Consider the following 14855-nt stretch of genomic DNA (forward strand, 5'->3'; position numbering starts at 1 on the left):
AGGAGGAGAGGGAGGCAAGGGGGAGGAGCCCAACCGGGGTGAACTATGGATCAGGCAGGGGTCCGCCTTGGGGTGGAAGGGGGGCCACGCTTCAGACGGACCGCAGAGAAGGCGGAGGTTGGGGCCACTTCGCCCCTGTCCATGCCCTTCCCCCTCCCGCCCCCGGAAGCGCTGGCCCTTTTAAGGCGCAGCCCTGCGGTGAGTCAGTCGGGCGGCCCCGCCCCCGCCCCGCCCCGCCCCCGCCGGCCCCGCCCCCCGCCGCCGCCGCGACCCGCCGCCGCGACCCCCTCCGGCCCCCCCGCTTCCCCCTTCCCCCCCGCCTCCTGGACCTGCCCCGCGTTCCCCCAGCCGGCCCCAGCCCCCTCCCTCTCCGCCCCCACGCCCGCCCCGCGCCCCCCCAGCCGGCCCCAGCCCCCTCCCTCTTCGCCCCCCCTCTGCCCCCTCCAGCCGGCCCCAGCCCCCTCCCTCCCCGCCCCCCCCCCCCCCGCAACCCCCAGCTGGCCCCAGCCCCCTCCCTCCCCGCCCCCCCCCCCGCAACCCCCAGCTGGCCCCAGCCCCCTCCCTCGTCCCGCGCCCCCCCAGCCGGCCCCAGCCCCCCCTCCCCCCCGCAACTCCCAGCCGGCCCCAGCCCCCTCCCTCTCCGCCCTCACCCCCGCCCCGCGCCCCCCACCCTGCACCCTCCCAGCCGGCTCCGGCCCCCTCCCTCTCCGTTCCCCCCCCAACCCCCAGCCGGCCCCAGCCCCCTCCCTCTCCGCCCCCTCCCCCCCCACCCGCAACTCCCAGCCGGCCCCAGCCCCCTCCCTCTCCGCCCCCTCCCCCCCCCCCCGCAACTCCCAGCTGGCCCCAGCCCCCTCCCCCCCGCCCCGCAACTCCCAGCTGGCCCCAGCCCCCTCCCCCCCGCCCCCGCAACTCCCAGCTGGCCCCAGCCCCCTCCCTCTCCGCCCCCCCCCCCGCACCCTCCCAGCCGGCCCCCTGCCCCTAAGCCGGCCCCAGCCCCCTCCCTCTCCGGCCCCCCCCCCCCCCGCACCCTTCCAGCCGGCCCCAGCCCCCTCCCTCTCCGCGCCCCCCTGCCCTGCACCCCTAAGCCGGCCCCAGCCCCCTCCCTCTCCGCGCCCCCACCCTGCACCCCCCCAGCCGGCCCCAGCCCCCTCCCTCTCCGCGCCCCCCGCCCTGCACCCCCCAGCCGGCTCCAGCCCCTCCCTCTCACTCCTCCCCTCCCCCTCAGCCCCCCTCCCTCTCCGCCCCTCCCCCCTGCCCGCTCGCCTCCTCGGGGCCCACCGGCCGCCTGGGTCCGGGAAGCGGTCGGGGGCGCCGGGCCCATTCTTTCCTGAGCCCGGCGTCTTCGCGCGGTTATCAAAGTTATTTTTACACGTCGAGAATTTTTCAAGTGAGCACTTGTGCGGTGGCACCTTCTCCTTGTCGCGCTTGTGCCTTGAAGAAATTTACCGGCTTATTTATAGCCCGTGTTTATTTTTACTCAACTCCTGAACTTGAGCTTCCGTAAGTGCCAGTCTGGGCGGCGGCGGAGCGGCAGTGAGCCCGGCCCTGTGCCCCCGACCCCGGCCCCCCTGCCCCGACCCCGGCCCCCCTGCCCCCGACCCCGGCCCCCCTGTCCCCGACCCTGGCCCTTCCAGGACTGTTCGTGACCTGGGGAGGCCTGGGGGCCAGAAGAGGGCTGACCAGTGCGGGCCTTGGGGGTGCTGGAGACCCCGAGCAGGGCGGAGAGGCCCCGCACGGCCGCTGGGGTCACTCTGGCCCCTAACAGCCCCCCCACCCCACCCCGGGCCGCCGCTCCAGGTGCAGGAGCAGCCCAGCCTCGCCCCCGTGGGCGATGTGCCTCTGAGCTTGGAGCGGTATCAGACTGAGGAAAGACTGAGCTGATTCATCCTAAAGCTCATACTCCTCCTCTTAAGCTTGTCCTGTTTCTTGGGGCTCAGGGCGGCAGCCTGGATCCCCACTTGACAGATCGAATAGAGAAGCTTACGAAGTGGCTCCCAGTTACCCCCAGTAGCGGGGAACGGTGGGAGGGCGGGAGGGCGCCCTGCAAGGAACTGCTCCTTCTCCACCCTGACATTGGACGGGCCTTGCTGTCTGCCCAGGAAAAAGCCATTTTAGAGACAGGAAAAAGACGAGATGTGACATAAGAATGGGTTTCAAAGCCGCCGCTTGTCGGCCCCATCCATGTATTAATCACCGTGACTTACAGAAATTTCCCAGGGGTTGCCCAGGGAGGGTGTGAGCTTGGAGTCCTGAAAGACAGTTCAGGCAAAAACTCTAGATTTGGACTTGAGCCCTCAGACACCTCCACCATATAACTGGCCTGCTCAGGCCTGATGGAGCCTTTCAAGGTAATTTGGGGGGCTCTGGACTTTGAGGCACAACTCAGAGCTGAATAAACCCCATATTGATTCTTTTACATTTGCCCAGAGCAGCTAGACAGTCCATTATCTCTCGTGAGTCAGGGCCATTTGAATTTATTTTACATTTATTCTGAAACAAGCCTGATTTGGCTGAAGTCACCCTTATTCAGCTCTAAACTATAAAACCCCAGCAGTAGAGTTCAAAAAGAAAAGATCAGAGTATAATGCTCTTTTGTTTGATTTTGCTTTTACTCTCCAGAAAATGGGTCTGTGGGTGGGAATGGAGGTTTTGCAGACCTGTGGTCCCAGGCAGAGATTCTGCAGCTCCTGGTGATGGGAGGGACCCCCATTTCCGGGTGAGCAGCCTTGGGGCACCCTCTGTGTGTTTTGTTTTTCCTTAGATGGATGGGTGTGCAAAGGGCAAGAGCCCTTCAAAGAGAGCACTGAGGCAGAAAACACTTACTGCCTACACTGGCCTCCTGTAGAAGCCAAGAGAGCTCCCACCAGGACCACCTTCAGGCTGGGCACCTCTCATGCCCCCTGCCTGGGAGACCACAGGGACTCGCAGATTGCTTGCTTTGGGTGATTACTCTTCCTAATTTCTACCCTACAGGAGAATAGCTACTACATTCAACTAAGTACTTACTAAATCTTCCTCCTTATGGGCAGTTGGTCAAGATGTAAGACATTGACCCATCCTCAACAAGGTAGGCAACACGTGTTCTAAAACCTGAGTTGAACTTTGGGCTACTTAAAACAATGCTTTCTTCTCTTGATTTCGTTCCTTGATGCTTTGTTCATTTAAAGAGCTAGTTAGCAAATAGTTCTGAAAATTATAAAGCTCCGCTCAGCAAAAAACTGCTTTTAATGTTACAGTAAATATAGCTCTCATATTTAACTGTATGGTCTCCCATGATTTTGTTCATATATATAATGAAATTAATTCCGTTTTCTTACCTTCATATTTTGAGATATGGAAAGAGTATGTTTATTTTATTTTTAAAGATTTTATTTATTCATTCATGATAGACACAGAGAGAGAGAGAGAAGCAGAGACACAGGCAGAGGGGGAAGCAGGCTCCCCACAAGGAGCTTGATGCGGAACTTGATCCTGGACGCCGGGATCACGCCCTGAGCTGAAGGCAGACACGCAACCGCTGAGCTACCCAGGAGTCCCAAAGAGTATGTTTAAAATGTAATTTTGTAGAACATTGGGCTTTCTGGAGGAAAGATTCTAAGTAGCATCAGTCATCTCAGTCATGGACATGAATGAGTGTCAGTCTTTGCCTCCACTGAAATGAATGAATGTCTTCAGAAGGTGCCTAGATCTGGAGTTCGTCTCTGCCCAAAGCAATAACTCCCTTAGCTTCAGCGTTATGCATAATTCAAGAGGGGAAGGCAGGCCTGGACATTAGTGCTCAAGTTGGCAGAAGCTCAGGCATCCTCCCCTGGTGGCTGAGCCCAGTTGTGATGTGGTGCAGGCTCCTGGAAGGTCAGGGAACCCCGTCCCCTTCCCTTCACATACTAAGACTAAGCTTTTTAGGAAACCTACAAACAAGATACTCTTCCTCTTGCATGATTTACCCTCTTCTAAATAATGAGTCACATCCACCATAATCTATTTCAACGTCGCTAGTTTGAAGCGTATAATCATTTACATATACATTATTTTAAAAAATCTTGCTGCACAAGAAAGATCAAAAGGAAAACATTTGGGGATCCCTGGGTGGCGCAGCGGTTTAGTGCCTGCCTTTGGCCCAGGGCACGATCCTGGAGACCCGGGATCGAGTCCCACGTCGGGCTCCCGGTGCATGGAGCCTGCTTCTCCCTCTGCCTATGTCTCTGCTTCTCTCTCTCTCTGTGTGTGACTATCATAAATAAATAAAAATTTTAAAAAAAGGAAAACATTTAATTTGTGAGAGGAAAGCATACCTGCCCTTATTTTAGTAGCCCTTCTTTGTATGTTAGTAACTTGGTGTTGATTTAAATGATCTTTCTCTGTTTCCTGAATAAATCTCATGTTTTCCAGGGGGCAAGATTCTATTTTCCTCTCCTTTGGCTTTCTATATAGTTTTGAGGATAATATAATTAAATTTCTTTTTTAAGATTTTATTTATTTATTTATGAGAGACACAGAGAGAGAGAAACATAGAGGGAGAAGCAGGCTCCATGCAGGACGCCTGATGTAGGACTCGATCCCGGGACCCGGGGATCACGCCCTGAGCTGAAGGCAGACATTCAACCGCTGAGCCACCCAGGTGCCTCTAAATTTCTTTTAAAATATTAAAGGAGAATAAAATATGCCACCCCCAAATACGTTACTTGCCTGAGGATTATTTTGAGCTGAAGGCAAAGGAGAAAAAGCAGACACAGGAAATGCATTCTGCTGCCCTCCTGCTATCTGCCTGAAAGTACAGTCTGTATTTCCCTTTGAAGATGTTCCCCACTCCCCCATACCAGGAAGGGAAGAACAACATACATCACCAGAGATGGGGATGGTGCTGGCATGAGTCTCCACAAAGAAAATCTTACTAAATAACCCTTGTTTTCATTAGTTTCCCCTGTATGTTTATCTCCCACATTCACCATCCCTAGAAGCCCACACACCTGCTCCTTTGTCTTGTTGCTTCTCCACATTTTATCCCTCTTTGTTAAATGGTCTGTAAGCTCCCCAAGTTTAACTGCTTCTTCAAGTCTTCATTTCTTTTCTATGAAGGCATCTGCCCCCATGAAAATTAAAGTATTATGTTGAATAAAATTTGTATGCCTATTTCCTGCTAATCTGGCTTCTGTCACCCTAGTTCACAGACCCAAGGCATAGAACCTAAGAGGGAAGAGGACGGTTATTTCCTCCCCTACAATATTTTCTTTTTTTTTTTTTTAAGATTTTATTTATTTATTCATAGACACAGAGAGAAAGAGGCAGAGACACAGGCAGAGGGAGAAGCAGGCTCCATGCAGGGAGCCCGATGTGGGACTCAATCCCGGGTCCCCAGGATCACACCACAGGTTGCAGGCGGCGCCAAACCGCTGAGCCACCGGGGCTGCCCTCCTACAATATTTTCTAATTAGATTCATTAAGATGGGTAGTTCTATAGTTTAATCTCATCCATAAGATTTTATTATATGATAAATAATTTGGGGAAAGAAACATCCAATTTATTATTGTTGCGTGGAACCATTTGTAAATTCTTTCTAGACGTATCTGTATCCTTCCCCAGAACCCTAAGAATATCCATTTCTGGAATGTGGAGACAAAGACCTAAGAGCTCCTGACTACAGAGCTTTACAATCTAATACAAAAGAAATGTGAATGCTTTTCTTCCTTGGAAGGTTTTCTTCCCATGTGTCAGGTGATTCACTGCCTGGCTACTCTCACTGGCTATGCTGATTGGTCATCATTTGCTGATAGAAGCCAAGCCTTTATTCCGGATCCTAGGTAGGAGAAGATATGAAAGTATGAGAAGGAAGTGGCTTCACACTTCCTCAGGATGAGGTGGGGATGAACCAGAGCCTGGGAAATAGACACAGTTCAGCTCAGCAGTAAGCCAGGGAGGGTCCGCATCATCACCTTGGTCATCACCCTCACCTTTGTCATCCTCCTCCTCTTCCTCTTCCTCCTGACTGTTGTAGTCATGGTACCTGCCTGTATTCGCCATGCCAAGCAGCAAGAACATACTTCGCATGTATCACCTCACAGCTGTGGATGATCAGAACCCCTCTGGGGATTCTGTTCCCATCCCAGACGCCAAGATAACAGTCCCAGGGAAGGGAAACAAGCCGTGTGCATCCTTCTGGATAAGAGCAGCAGCAAATGCAAACTGATTATCAAGCCCAGAGAGAAGACGAAGCCGTTCAGGACAAGTTGTTGGCTTCCCCAGTAGGACAAAGAGTTCCCTAAGGTAGTGTCTTCATTCACTTGATAAAGATCGGAGCACCTACACTGTGCAGGAACCATGCTTGGTGCTGGGGTTTGGGGGCTGAATGGGGCAGAGGTGGTCCTGACCTCAGGCTTCCGTTTCTAAATGCATCCAGCCTTACAATCCAGTAGGAAGGAGGAAGCAAGCAGTCGATCCCTCTAAATCCAGGACAAAAGCAAAGAAAGCAGGAGTCTGGGACATGGAACAGAGAAGAAAGCCTAGCTGCTGGCTGGGCCTCGGGGAAGGTATGAGCAGGTGCAATGTGGCACCTGGGCCTTTTGCAGAGAGCAGGGCCGGGTCACATGGGCTCACAGAACAATAGGATAGTTCAAGGAGTCAAAACCCGAGTCAAATCGGGCTGGGGTGGGAAAGCCCCATAGAGGCCCAGGGAGAAACCATGTCTTCCGGAGAAGCCGGGAAATTGTCTGGGAGAGAGGGATGAGTCACCGGGGTGGGGTACTCCCAGCGAAGGGGAGTGGCAGGGCCCGCTGGACCTGACATGGCCATGGGAGATGTGTGGTCTTCCCTGGAAGACCCCAGCCCCCTACCCAGCTGCTGCATTGGCCACCTAGCAGCACCCTCAGGAGACTGGCGTCCCTGGCCCAGCCCCAAAGGAGACAGTGGAAAGGCTTCCCAGCCTCTTCCTTCTGATGTGAAGTAGTTGAAAGAGAAAATAAGAGCGATGAATGATCGGCTATTTGAATTTTGACTCCCTGGATCTTGCATGTCTTAAGACACCAGGATACAGAGGCTCTTAGCTGGAAGCGGAATGCACGGGCTGGAGACAGAATGTGTTTGCCCAAGGACTGGCTGCATACTGAACACACTGTAAGCTGGATGTTGCAGAGGAGGGAGGAAAAGCCCCCAAGACTCAGTGATCTGGGTTGCTGTGGAGGACAGTGGGGTGATGGAAAAAGAATAGGAGGCCAGGAAGTACCCAGTGATTCACTGAGGGAACAGTTAGGACGGGCAGAAGTGTACTTGTGGCCCGGAAGCAGGATCTCAGAGAATGAAGTAGGCAGCGCTCCCTCCAAAACGGAGACATCTGGCTGCAAGTCTGAGGGATGTGAGATGACGTCCCTGCTTCCTCCTTCCTACTGGATTGTAAGGCTGGATGCATTTAGAAAAGGAAAGGTAAAAATGAGAGGACAAAAAAAAAAAAAGATGAGAGGACAGAAGTTGGTGTCATCACAGCATACAGTAGGCCACCTGGACCCAGGAGAAATTCCATCCCGTCTCTGAGGGAGCTCCACAAATGGGCAGAGAGCAGTGTAAAAGTGAGACATCCACTGGAAGCCTCTTAACAAAAATCAGATTCTTTCACCTACACCCCTCCCCTTCACCCAAGTTTACGGAGCATCGGTTATTGGCCAGGCACTGGGATAGGTGCTGAGGACACAGTGGTAAAGGAGATAGATGTCATAGTCCCTGGCCTTCCAATGGCAGTAAGCAAGCAAAAGCCAGAACCGAAACCAAACAAGGTAACAGCCTAAGAAATACTGTAAACTGTAAGTTGATCTAACTGAGAGGGGCTTAAGGGGGGGAGGGTAATCAGAGGAAACCTCCTGCAGGTTGTGAAATCCACCCTGAGACCTAAAGGAAGAGAAGAAGCTAGCTAAGCAAAGGAGAGAGGACACAGCAGGTGCAAAGGTCCTGGGGCAGAGGACAATTAGAGCTACTCAAAGAGTGGAAAGAACACAGTAGGAGTGGTATGGGATGAACTTGGTGATAAGAGCAGAGGCTTTGAGGGTATTCAACAGGGGGATGGTGTGATCTACTTCATGTTTTAAGAAGGCCATTTTTGCTACTATGTGTAAACTAGATGGTGAAGCTTCTGACAAATTCTTGATTTATTAACAATTTCATGCCTTAGAAGATCTACTCCCAGGAACGACCGCCATATAGGGGGACTGTTAGCCAAATCAACATAATAGAAATCTGGAAGTAGCCAACTATGTGATTTTAGGGTTCGCACTATCCTAGAAAGATAACACAGAGTTAGCGCATATTTTGATTATCAGAGTGGAAGATCTCAAATCTCTGGTTGAAAAGTCTTGTGATTCTAAGAATTGCATCTCAAAAGGGGAGGTCAGTTCAGAGTACTTCCAACCGTGTCATTACAAATGACTTTCTTTCCAAAGAGGGGGAAATGGACATAACGGTGGACATGGTTCTGAGGGAAACTGAGATGTTTAAAGAACAGGTAGCTAAAAAGAAAACGAAGGTTAACTACCCACAGGCAAATACAAGATAGGGACCTCTGAGAATAACCTCAGGAATGCACAGCACCATGGAAAGGGAAATGGAAAATGATTAGGGCAGGACACCTGGGGCGCACAGCAGACAAAGGCACAGCGCTGCCTGGAGCCAGGGGAAGCCGAGGGATTCCTCCTTCCCATATCCTTTAGGGAGGAAACCTGCGGGACGAGAGGCCAGGCCTCTGAGCACAGGACTCCTGCTTGCTTTGCAATCTGCAGCACCCCCTGCGTGGCTGGCCCAGGTAGGTGCTTGTTAATATTTGCTGAGTGAATGGTGACCCAGGTGGTGCTGCTGTGATAAAGATAGGCAAACTCTCCAGGCTAGGGGACCCGTAGACTGTCTGTCCCTGAGGAGGACTGTGCCCTGTTCTTTGGCTTCCTATCAGTGATTTCAGCAGCCTTACTGGGAGCCTTAGTGGGAACAGACTTCACTTGCCTGGACAGAAGTGTCAGGGGACGAGACTCTCTCCTCGCTTGAAGCTGGGGCATGGATCTGAGACCTGATCGGATGCTCTCGAACGGCACATGTGGAAGCCAGAGCTGTGGAGAGATTGAATCTGCAGGAATCCTACAGGCAACAACATCGTTCCCGCATAGTAAGAGGCTTGCAGGGCATGGGCCTGTCCCCTGTAGCCAGCATCCCTGCCCTATGCCTGCCTGGTTTGTCTTTCTTCCATTCAAACTTTTAATGTCGACGTGAGTGCAGATCCACAATTATAGTGATCATAGAGAGGTCCCGCATACTCTTCCCCAGCTCTGGTTACACCTCATGTGACCATGGGACCCAGAAAATGAGCCTGCACAATGTGTGCAGCATCCTGGCCCTTTTATCTGGTTCTGAGCCTTCCTACTGGTTACTGCCCTATGCGATACCATTTCAAAACTGTCTTTCTGTCTAAATTAGCCAGTCAGTCCTACTATTTTAAACTGAGAATCTGTCCTGGTGAAAGGTAAATAGGACAGTATAAGTCGAGACGTCGCAGCCTGTGGGGGAAGGGAAAGAAGGCTCCCGTGTGTGCCCCCGGGGGTGCTTGATGGGGCTAAGAAGACCAGGAGCTGAAAAAACAAGCTGATGAGGGACATGTCTGGACTTTATTCTGTGAGCAGTGGGAGCTGTCAAGGGGTTTCCAAGTTGGGGATGACAAGAGCAAGGAGGCCTCTGGCTGCAGAGTGGGGGAGGGATGGTTGGGAGCCATGCAGCTGGGAATTAGGAATAAATCGTCCAGAGAAGTAAATGAGCAGGAGCAGTGGGAGGAGGTGACAATTTAGGAATCATTCAGAGGTAGACCCTGCAGGTCTGGGATCTTGTTGGGAGGTGGGGGAGAAAGAGGACAAGGAGGAGAAGGTAGAGGAAGAGAAGGAGGGGGAGGCAGGGGAAGAAGAGGAAGGAGAAGAAGGGGAAAGAGGAGGGGGAAAAAGAGGAAGCTCATCAGAAGATGACAAGGCTTTGAGTCACTGCCCCAGCCCGCATTGGCCCTCAGTGCAGAATAAGTGGGTTGCAGGCGGCAGGAAATGAAAGCAGCCCCCGCAGAGACTGGGCACCCGGTTCTCAGCAGCACCACTCTGGTTTGAGGGACTGTGGTGTGGTCTGGGGCTGGCTCATGAAGTGCTGTTCTTTCCCTCCCACACGAGTGCACAGCTTTACTTTGGATGAACACCTCCCCTGGCTTCATGTGTGAGTCCCTGGAGCCAGGGCTTGGTGGGTCTGTTGAGGTTTACTGGGGCTGGTAATAAGGCCCTTCCCCATCAAGTTTATCTTTTCTAATATTTCTTTTTTTTTTTTCCTAATATTTCTAAGAACTTCTGTGCCAGACGCTTTTCTAAGTGCCATACCTTTTATCCTCCATTTAATGTTCACTGTTCCAGGGGTTAGGCACCGGCATGGTGCACTTGGGACAAGGAGTAAGCAGGTGGAGACTAAAGCATCATTTTTGTCCCTGAACAAAGAGAATATCCCAGAACATGACCTGGCCTTGCTGGTTTCCTAGCCAAGTGGACCTGACAATTCTTCCCTAAGCTAGGAAGCTGTAGGCACCAAGGAGCAGGGCATGGCTGGCATGGAAAGGGGCTCAGTCCGGTCTCCCAAACACACTAGTCAGGGGAACTGACTCTCTTGGTGAGAGGGTGAGTGGGGCAGAGAGATATCTCCCCAACCAGGAACAAAGAATGGAGTGATGTTTTTATGGGGAAGTTAGGAATGGTGCTTGGCTGGCAGGGTGCGGAAGGAGGGTGTCCCAACCTCAGAAGCTACAAAGGCAACTGGGTGTGAGGTCTGAAGGTTGAACAAAACCTTCAGAGTGGTAAGGGCAGAAAATTTGGTACAAAAATACAAGTTATTAGGGAGGCAACAAGGCTTGGCTTGACTCTGGGTATGGTGGTGATGGTGTCCCCCGGGACCATGGGACTTTTCACTGAAACCTAGCTTACACAGGGAGAAACAGATTGAGGAGAGACATAATGAGGTGGGTTTTGAGTAGTTAGAACTGCTTAGGCCCATGGGCCAGCAGGGGAAAGACAGGCAGGAAATGTATGCTTGAATCATCAGCATGTTCACTCTGCAAATATTTATCAAGCACCTAATGTGTGCCAAGAGCTTTCCTAGGTATTGGGAATGACATGGGAGAAAGATAACTGACCAGATTCCTGCCTACATGGAATTTAGAATCTAATTGTGAGGACAGGCATACAACAAAAATATATGAGTAAATATTCAAAACAAATTTCTTGTTAGATGACAAATTATTCTAGGTGTTATGAGAAAGCACCAGAGAGCTCAGGGAAGCAGGAAACAACATTGCTGAGAAGAGGGAACCCAGATAGCTTATGCAAAGGCCCCGTGGTAGAAAGTTGTTGGTTTTCCCAGGGAGTCAAAATAGGGCCAGAGCGTAGACAGTTGTGATCACAGAGTAGACTTAGAGAATGAAGGTGAAGAGTCAGGGATGGTGGCTCATATTTTTATCTTATTCTAGGTCCCATGGGAAGTCATCAAAGAGTTTTTCAAGTTTTTTTGCCCAGAGTGAGAGGAGGTTCCTATAACCAATCAAATGAGAAATTCTTTCACTAGAGTGATGGCAGGGGAGGTAGAGAGTGGGAGGGATTTGAGAAGCTGTGGAGATACAAGCAGTAAGCTTTGGTGATTAAATGGAATTGAAGAGAGGAGGGAAAAGGAAGAAAGCAGCAGATGTCCCAGGTTTGCATTGAGCAGCTGGCAAAGGGGGTGCTGCTCACTGAGAGAGGGTCCGGGTGGGAGCACGTGGAGTGTAAGGTGGCGGGACATACAAGGGAGGGGCCAAAGAGCTGACTGAAGATGTGGGTCTGGCGTGGGGACCAGGTGTCAGGGCCACAGGTATGAATCTGGAAAACATGAGCTGACTGAAGATGTTTAAAGTCATGGGCATGAGTGAGACAGAAGAACCTTTAAAATGATCTGGGAAGAATGGCCAGGACTCAGCCCTGGAGACCCCAGTTTTGAAGATCGAGGGGTCTTCAGTAAAGGAGCTGGAGTGGTAGTTGAAACAATGAGTCAGTTGGGGTTAAGATTTTTTTAGGAGAAGGATTTGGGGGGTGGTCCCAGAGAAAAGAAAAGAATGCTTCCAAATATTTGAGGAGTGACCACATGTTAGAGTGTAGACTCACTTTGTCTTCACTTGCAATATGGTCATTGGCTTAACATAAGGAAAAATGGCCCAAATCCAGAGCTGTAAATAGCTAAAAGGATCTAGAGGGAATTCATCTTCAGATGGACACTTGGAGGAGATAATCTTCCAACTCTGAATCCCGTCATTCTGGTTTATGTCTGAAACAAGAAGAATTTGCTTTGTTGCAACCTTAGCCTTCTAACAAAAACACCAGAAACTAGATCCAGTCACCAGGTACATATTTATGGAGCTCCTACTGCATGCTGGGCCCTGGGACTCGGTGGCCCTCCCGGAGTCTGAGGATGGACACCTTAGGTTTCCTGGGATGTGCCTATATCCCTCCTGCCTGGCAAGTGCAAGTCAGGGCTCACCCTCCACATCTCCCTGCTGATCACTGGAGTGCAGCAAAACATCATTGTTGGAAAGAGAAAAGACTCAGTTTAATAACACATGAGGTCAAGAGGTGAAACAGATGGTCTCCAGCATTTAGAAAATTATTAGAAAGTTGAGTCCCACTTCCTCATCAAGTAAAAATTCCCTTTCATCAGAAGACAAATAATCCCATATTTTCACCACAGATTATCACCCACGGAGGTGAGGGTGGTTCGATGTGGTGTTTCAGTGCAGAGGAATTTAGGGTACAGAGCTTCATTCAGCCCTCCCAGACAGTTCCTAGAAGCCACGTGTCTATGCCCAAGGAGGCAGCATAAACGAAGCCAAAAGTTTATGATGCAATTAATAGTTATGCTGTTTGTGCTTTTCTTGAAAGGTCTCACTCCCATTCTTTCAGTAAGCCTCTCCCCCCTTGAAAAGTGCCACATGTTCATTATTAGCCTTTGTTAATTCCTTCATCAAATATTTATAGAAGGTGCTGGATAAATGAGGAGGAGCAGGGGCGATCCAGAGGAGAGGAGGGAGGTGGTGGAGAGTGTAGGCAGGTTCTCTGAGTGCAAAGAACAGAAATTCATCCAGCAAGATTGATGAGCAAGGGAGGCTGGGGGAAGGAAGGGAGAACTCCTAGAAGGGTAGGAGAAGGAGAGGGTGTAAAGAAGGGACGGGGGTGGGGGTGGGGGGGGAGATCCCTGGGTGGCTCAGCAATTTGGTGCCTGCCTTAGGCCCAGGGCGTGATCCTGGGGACCCAGGATCAAGTCCCACATCGGGCTCCCTGCAGGGAGCCTGCTTCTCCCTCTGCCTGTGTCTCTGCCTCTCTCTCTCTCTCTCTCTCTGTGTCTCTCGTGAATAAATAAATAAAATATTAAAAAAAAAAGAAGAAGGGAAGGGAAAGGGATGGGCAGGAGTGAGAGGAGAGTGGGGCGGGCAGCAAAGGGGACAGGTTGTCCAAAGAACAACTGCTAAGGGGCATTCCCTTCAGGGCACCACCTATGAAATAAATCTGCTCCAACTGTTTTGTTATTGTTGAAAATTCAAATGCCAGACTGTCAGGGGTCAAATTCCAGAGGGGAGAGTCTGATTGGCTGGATTTTGCCACAACCTTTGGGAAGGTGGGGCGTGTTGTTTGACACCATATTGGGGGTGGGGGGCAGGTAATTCCTCCAAGGAAAATCAGTTGCAGTCTGGTGGGGGAAACATGAAGAACTGGCAGAGGAAGTGCTATCTACCTTTAACAGGGAGGAAGCTGAGCCTTGCAGAGATGGTGCAGAATGTGTTCAGCAGACAGAGCAGCACATCCAAAGCCATGAATTGAGAAAGGACCAGAACTGAGGAAGGGGCAGCTTGTAGCCCCCCATAGTTGCAGGAGTTGCCATGGGGAGGGAGAGGCAGGTGGAGTGGTGGTTGGGTTTTCTCTAAGTTGAGATGCCATAAAAATATTCATTTTAAAAGATCACCTGGCTAGAAGGTAGAGAGTACGTGAGGGTGTGCTCAATCAAGTAAGCCCTCTCTGTGCCCTTGGTTTAGCACAGGGTTGTGGTTGAGAATGGAGCATGGACCGTGTAGGGGAAGAAAAGCTTCCTCAACCTTCTTCGGTTCATGAGTGGAGTGTGCAAATTAAACTGACAAAGGACAGCTTAATAGGAGAAAAAGCATACAGATTTTGTTTTTAATTTTATGTACACAAGGGTTTCACAGAAAAGTGAAAACCCAAAGAAGTGGTTAGACTTGGGGGCTTATGTACCATTTTAACAAAAGGCATTATATTGTAGGAAAGAGCCAAGAGAAAGATGAGGGGGCTTCTTCTAGGAAGCAGTAAATTGTGGGAGGTAACTATATGGGGGAACCAATGGCAGAGAGTTATTTAGTAAGGTTTGCTTATGCAGAGTTGCCTTAGTACCATCTCCACCTCTGCCGTTAGGGTTGCTCCCCCAATCCTGGTACAAGAGAAGCCTAGGACATCTTCACAAGGGGAATTTATGCCCTGTGTTCAGGCAGATAGCTGGAGAGCAGAGAGCCCTTCCTGCTTCCTGTGGTAGCTTTTTCTGTTACCTTCACTCCAAAATAATCGTTCTGCCAAAGTAGTATAGTTTAGGGTGGCATATTCTGATCCCCTTCAAAGGCACAGGACCAAGATCAGCCAAGGGGTGGGGCTGGGAAGTCACTTTTTACAAGAAGGACAAAATGAACGTCACGGAGGCGGGACACGCGGAGCAGGAGTCAGCGTCAAGAAGAGTAAGCAGAGACCATGGAGCCAAGTCTAAGACCCAGGGTGTCCTTGAAAATGGG

General features: G+C 51.2%; 1 long non-coding RNA gene across 3 annotated transcripts in view; it reads left to right on the plus strand.

Annotated features, from left to right (window-relative positions):
• The first annotated feature begins 15 nt into the window (after window positions 1-15).
• Window positions 16-14855, plus strand: part of LOC112924678 (uncharacterized) — a 31791-nt gene continuing 16951 nt past the window's right edge. For 2 of the 3 annotated variants that reach the window (XR_011996036.1, XR_011996037.1), the window contains exons 1-4: window positions 1168-1500; window positions 2974-3067; window positions 3390-3542; window positions 5994-6262. This is a non-coding gene — a long non-coding RNA (uncharacterized lncRNA). Of the gene's footprint in view, window positions 199-1167; window positions 1501-2973; window positions 3068-3389; window positions 3543-5993; window positions 6263-14855 lie in introns of those variants that run through there. The other variant, XR_011996038.1, reaches the window with a different exon arrangement.

This window comes from Vulpes vulpes, chromosome 12 (assembly GCF_048418805.1).
Source record: "Vulpes vulpes isolate BD-2025 chromosome 12, VulVul3, whole genome shotgun sequence".
NCBI lineage: Eukaryota > Metazoa > Chordata > Mammalia > Carnivora > Canidae > Vulpes > Vulpes vulpes.